Raw genomic sequence first — 6,463 nt, 5'->3', positions numbered from 1 at the left:
GCCTTGGTGTGAGGCCTCCTGGGGTCCTCCTGCCGTGTCTGGAAAGCTGCCGGCTGTTGGCCCCGGACATCCTCTGCCTTTCTTCTGAGTGAGATTCCCATCTTCTGTATGTGCCACCCTGCCTTCTTGGTTTATTCTGCTATTTCAGTGTGACGTCCTCTAGTAATGTTTATCATGCTGGAGGGACTGTACATTGCAGAGTCCCGACTGGGGCTCCCACCCTCTGCCTGGAGTGGCTGCACTGTGGTGTGCACTTGCCATCCCCAGAATCTCTCTTCATCATCACCCTGGAGCTTCCCTTCGCTTCTCCCTGCACCCCATCTGATTGCAGGATCCTGCGCTTTCTGGTGCAGGTGGTGCGTATCCTCTAGTAGCTTTATGGAGCAGGGGTGTGTGGAGGAAAAATATTTTTAGGCCTCAAGAGACTCAAAATGCTCTTATTCTACCTTCAGATGTGTCTGAGAGTTTCACTAGGAATAAATTGTACGTCAGAAAATACTTGTCCGTTGTCTTCCACCTTCCCATGTTGCTGTCAGGTTTGAAGGCATCCTGATGTGTGTGGTCTTTTGTTTGTAACCTCTATCAACTTACAGACTCTAATGTCTTTGTTCCCCATGTTTTAAAAGTTTGCACTGGGCACTTGGTGGGCCTTTCAATCTGGAAACTCTAGGGAGTTTTGTCTTTCAGTTCTAGGGAAGTTTCTTTTTTTACTCATTCAATAAATATTTTTATTTATTTTAATTTTATTTATTTATTTTTTTTTTGAGACAGAGTCTTGCTCTGTCACCCAGGCTGGAGTGCAATGGCGCAATCTTGGCTCACTGCAACCTCCACCTCCCTGGTTCAAGCGAATCCCCTGCCTCAGCCTCCCAAGTAGTTAGGATTACTGGCGCTGGCCACCACACCCAGCTAATTTTTGTATTTTTAGTAGAGTCAGGGTTTCGCTACATTGGTCAGGCTGGTCTCGAACTCCTGACTTCAGGTGATCCACCCGCTTCAGCCTCCCAAAGTGCTGGGATTACAGGTGTGAGCCACCACGCCTGGCCTCAGTAAATATTGAGTGCCTGATTTGTGCTAAGCATTCTTGTTGATGATGTTGGAAACACATCAGTGAGCAGAAGAGACCAAAAGTCCTGTGCTCAAAGCTTATAGTGTGAAAAATAACGTTAATATCTCAAATAATAAGGAGAAAATGAATGGAAGAATGGATATGGAAAGGGTAGGGAGACGGGTGCAGTTTTAGTATGAGTTGCCAAGGTGGATTTCATGAGAGTGTTTGAGTCAAGACTTCAAAGAAGTGAATGTGCCATTCAGACACCTGGGAAAAGATCATCCCAGGCAGAGGAAACAGCAAGTACAAAGGCCCTGAGGGAGGAAGGAAGGCTGGGTGGGTTCAGGGTCTAGTAAGGAGACCAGTCTGACTAGAGTGAGGGAAGTCCAAGAGTGATAGAAGAAGTCAAAGTCGAGGATCATGGAGCTGCAGATAAGGTGGGACCTTTTAGGTCATGGTGAGAACTTTGGCTTTTACTCAGGGTTTCCCCCAAAGGAGTGTCATGATAAGACTTAGATGTTGTAGGGATCCGTTGACACTAAATGGTAGGTAGGGTAAGGCTCACCTATTCAGTCAAGTAGGTCAAGGCATGGCTCCCTGCCTTGCCTTCTGAGTGCCAGGTAGGGAAAGAGGACAGTTGTCATACATGAATTAGTATGTGCCTATAATTTTGATCTTCTGACTGAAATGGTACCCAAGCCCCTGGCTCCATCTGGGGCCCTCGGCTTCAGAGATCTTCCCATGGCCTGGAGTAAGAGAGGGTGCCTGGGGACCCATCTTCCTCTTAACTTCCCTACCTGCTGCCACCTTCCAGGCCTCTGAGATGTTTGCCACATTGACCCCTTGGCATTCCCCACTCAATTTGCCGGGTCAGTTAGTTATTTGCCCATCAGGTTTCCACCTCCAGCATCATGTTCCCATTCTCTCACTTGTTCTCCTTACTTTTAAGCATTGATGGCTTTTAAAGATTCCTTTATTGTAGTTTTGGTGGAGGCTTAGAAGGAAATAAAATTACACATGGGTTCAATCCATTATGTCTACTAGTATTTCCTATTTCATTAAGAAATTTATAGCCCAGTTTTTATTGTTGGTTTGTTGTTTTGTTTTTGTTTTTGTTTTTGTTTTGGAGTCGGAGTCTTGCTCTTTTGCCCAGGCTGGAGTGCAATGGTGTGATCTCAGCTCACTGCAACCTCCACCTCCTGGGTTCAAGCAATTCTCCTGCCTAAGCCTCCTGAGTAGCTGGGACTACAGGTGCACGCCACCACACCTGGCTAATTTTTTTGTGTTTTAGTAAAGAAGAGGTTTCACCATGTTGCCAGGCAGGTCTTGAACTCCTGAGCTCAGGCAATCCGCCCACCTGGGCCTCCCAAAGTGCTAGGATTACAGGTGTGAGCCACCGTGCCCAGCCAATCCTGATTCTTTAACGTTTTTGTTGGGGGATGGAGTCACTTTCAGATAAGAAGTGTGCTGTGGTATAACTGGAGGTAGCATTAACTCACAAACAAGCTGGTCAGTCATGACTCGCTCTTGCCAGTTTGCTGAGGGACGGAGATCCCAGGGGTGGTGAAGGCACAGGTGTGAATTTATGCCGGGAAAACATGCAAGCATCAAAACTCAAGCCAAAAAATACATGATGAGAGACATGCGGCCCTGGACACACTGTGTGTAACACAGACACAGGGCCTGCTCCCGAGCATGCGGTACTGGGAGAGCCTACAGCACAGTTCTTGCTCTATCCGGCTGCGGGTGCTCAGCAGCCAACTTTCTGTAATTGTAAAATCAAGCTTGAAAGTTTGGAAACATTCATTTTTTGGTTTCAACGGATCTTATGTGAAAGCAGTTTTTTAAAAGTTTTTTAAAGCAGATGTTTACTGCCTAAATACTTGCCACATACCACAGTGAGCATGAGTGTGAACGTACAACATTAGCTGAACCCTGGGAAAAACTAATGCATTGAGACAGTTTCTGGTGAGGGACGCAGATCTCTTGCCTGTTTATAGTAGAATTCAACAATTGGGGGCAACCCTTTCGTATGATGCCATTTAAATATCACAAGTTATGGGCCACGTGCGGTGGCACACATCTATAATCCCAGCACTTTGAGAGACTGAGGCAGGTGGATAACTTGAGGTCAGGAGTTTGAGACCAGCCTGGCCAACATGGTGAAACCCCATCTTTACTAAAAATACAAAAATTAGTCAGGCGTGGTGGTGCACACCTGTAATCCCAGCTACTCGGGAGGCTGAGACAGGAGAATGGCTCGAACCTGGGAGATGGAGGCTGCAGTGAGCCAAGATCGTGCCACTGCACTCCAGCCTGGACAACAGAGTGAGATTCCATATCAAAAAATAAGAAATAAATAAATAAATATCCCAAGTTCTGAAAAAGCAAAGTATCACCACCGGACACAATTTATTCCTTATGTCCCTAGTGTATTTTGTACTTCTGTTCACCCTCATACAGCCAAACCCGAATTTAATAACAGTAAGAATGGTGACTTGCAGAGATTTGTTCCAATTGTTGCAATAAGAATAGTTGTTAACTCATCTTTTCAGATACAAGTCTTCAACCCTAGACAATGTTATCAATTAATTCCAAATGAGAGAACCTGCCTTTTGATACTGACGTTACATGAGAAAGTATGAATTTCCTATACTTTCATATAAATGCCATGGATATCTTACTTTTTTATGAATTAGCCTTTGTGTAGCGACTACAGTTTGAAAGCATTGCTACACATTCATAGATGCAGTTCCAGGCAGTTTGAGCCCACAAAGGCCTTTATAACTTAAGTAGAAACCAAGCAGAAGTAAATAATTTTTAATAGTTAACAAATCTTCATAGAAAGCAATCATTTAAAACTAAACATTTTGAAGCTCTTAAGCCAGTCAGGCTCTGGGGAGGATGCAGATGTCCTCTCAACAGGCCACTGAGTAACTTTTAATCAGGGATCACAAGTCTTTGAAAAGTATGGGGATGGGTCAGGGGACCAACACAAGGTAGGAAGCAATTCCCTCGCCAGACCTGAAGAGACAAGGGGTGGGAACACGCAGGAATCCTTGGGAGAGCAGGAGTTGGCCAGTGGCCTTCAGACAGGAACTGCAGCCCTTAGTGGAGGCGGAAAACTCAGCACGTCTGGAGTAAGGAAATGGGGGTTGGAGGAGGAAATGGATGGTTTGACCCCTCTCTCTCCTGCCCTCTCATCTCCTGCCAGCCTCTCCCACGAGCAGGAACAACCAGAAGTTTCCTTGGTTAAAAAGCCAGGCAAGAGTGTGGAGAATACCCAGTGTGGACAGATTTCTGAAATGAGAAATACTACTGCTCTGTTTCAGGAGAAACAAAATTCTTTCTGTGTGATTGTATACCTTGAGAGCCAAGAATAGTCTGAACAGCTAATAGTCCAGTAAAGTGGCCACATGGAACAAGAAATGGAAATCTAGAGCTTCCAGGCCACTACGGTAATCAGAAAAGACACCAAGAAAAAGATTCCATTCTCAGTAGCAACCTGGAAATAAACTGAATTGTAACTGAGGAGCAGGATTTACATGAAGAAAACTACCATACAATACCATACTGTTGAAACAAAATGTGAACGAAAGTAGACAGAAGCCATTTTCCTCAAGGCTTCATCTCAAATTTAATTTTACAATCCCTTCATGCTGGGCAAGTAGAATGTGATGGGTACATATTTGTTGAATGACAAAATGAGGAGATGAATAAACTTTCCCTGAGGTGTGTATGTAGATGTTTAAAATAGAAGTCTGCCCTTGAAGTTTCTGTCCACCAGGAGGCAGGCTTCAGCCAGGAGAGAGTAAGGCAATGTCCCGGCTGTCTCTCACCAGGGCTTCCACCAGGTCCAGGTGACCAGGTTCAGGCCAAGACTGAGTTTCAGTATTTGTCATTAACCTGATAGATTAATAAACGGTTTGAAAGTAGAGCTTATGTATTTGTCTGACTGCAAAAGTAATGCATGATCATTGCACACAGGCACAGGAGGATGAAAAAAAGTAGATAAAAGATAATAAAAATCAACTTTAATATTTAATATTTTTTTCTCAGTGATAACCACTATAAACATTTTAGTGTATGTCCTTTGGGAATTTTTTCCAATGGGTATGTGTGTGTGTGTGAAAATCGGCGACCTACACCATCTGTTTATAGCTTGCTGATTCTCACCCCTCACATGATTTCCCACATGCAGAATTAGTCTTTTAGTGTGTACTTTTCATGGCTGAGTTGGAGCTACCAGGGGGCTGCACCTCTCCTGTGCTGCACCCCACTAGCCGTTTCATCCACAGGGGATAGGACACGCTGGGCACCTAAGGACTTATTTATTTTATTGTATTTTATTTTTGAGACGGAGTCTCGCTCTGTCACCCAGGCTAGAGTGCAGTGGCGCAATCTCAGCTCACTGCAACTTCTGCCTCCTGGGTTCAAGCGATTCTCTCGCCTTAGCCTCCCAAGTAGCTGGGATTACAGCCATATGCCATCACGCCCGGCTAATTTTTGTATTTTTAGTAGAGATGGGGATTTCACCATGCTGTCCAGACTGGTCTCAAACTCCGGACCTCAGGTGATCCACCCACCTCGGCCTCCCAAAGTACTGGGATTACAGGTGTGTACTACCACACCCGACGTAGAACTGGATTTAGTAAGAGAAATGGAGAGCCTCACACCACTCTCTCCTCCTTCAGCGCCCCGCCCCCAGGGTTCTTTCAGCTCTCCAGCCAACCATACATGACAAGGCGTGTGGGCCCAAAAGTCTGTCTGCTCTGGTTCAAATCCTATCTGAGCCACTTTACTCCATGACCTTGGTCAAGGTTATCGTCTTCCCATGTCCTCATTTTAAAATGGGGATTAAAATATTACTTAATCCCAATGGAGGTTACATGATTCAAATCTGGCATTGCTTAAGTCAAGTCTGGCACCTTGTCCATAAATGTTGGTTATTGCCATTGGTCATTCTCCCCATCTCAGTTCAAGCATCGTTTTCCTCTCAAAGCCTGCGCTGAGCCCTCAGGCTGGGTCAGCTTTCCAGCCCAGCTGTGTGCAGCCCCAGGTGCTGTTGCTCATGGCCTTGAGCCATCATGGTGTTCCAGGGCCCTGGGTGGTTACGGGTTGGGCACTGCTCTCTCCCTCTGGACTCCCCCTGGTCTCCAGCCTGCATCCTCCTTCATATTTTCCTCTCAGGGGCCAGGCTGAACCTGGGGACAGTGGAGCCTTGCAGTCTTGCAAGCACACTTGATGCTTCATTTTGGCTGACAGTAGTAACTGCAAACATGTATTCCCAGCCAGCCATATGTTGGGCACCATACAAAATGTTTTCCATATGTGATCTCCAAGGCATGCTGTTATTATGTCTCTTTTATATGGAGAAAAGGAATGTACAACTTAAGATGGTGAAGTGACTTC

Source organism: Sapajus apella, unplaced genomic scaffold (genome assembly GCF_009761245.1).
Source record: "Sapajus apella isolate SASKATOON/1434 unplaced genomic scaffold, GSC_monkey_1.0 scaffold70, whole genome shotgun sequence".
Taxonomy (NCBI): Eukaryota; Metazoa; Chordata; class Mammalia; order Primates; family Cebidae; genus Sapajus; species Sapajus apella.
This window is presented reverse-complemented; position numbering follows the sequence as displayed.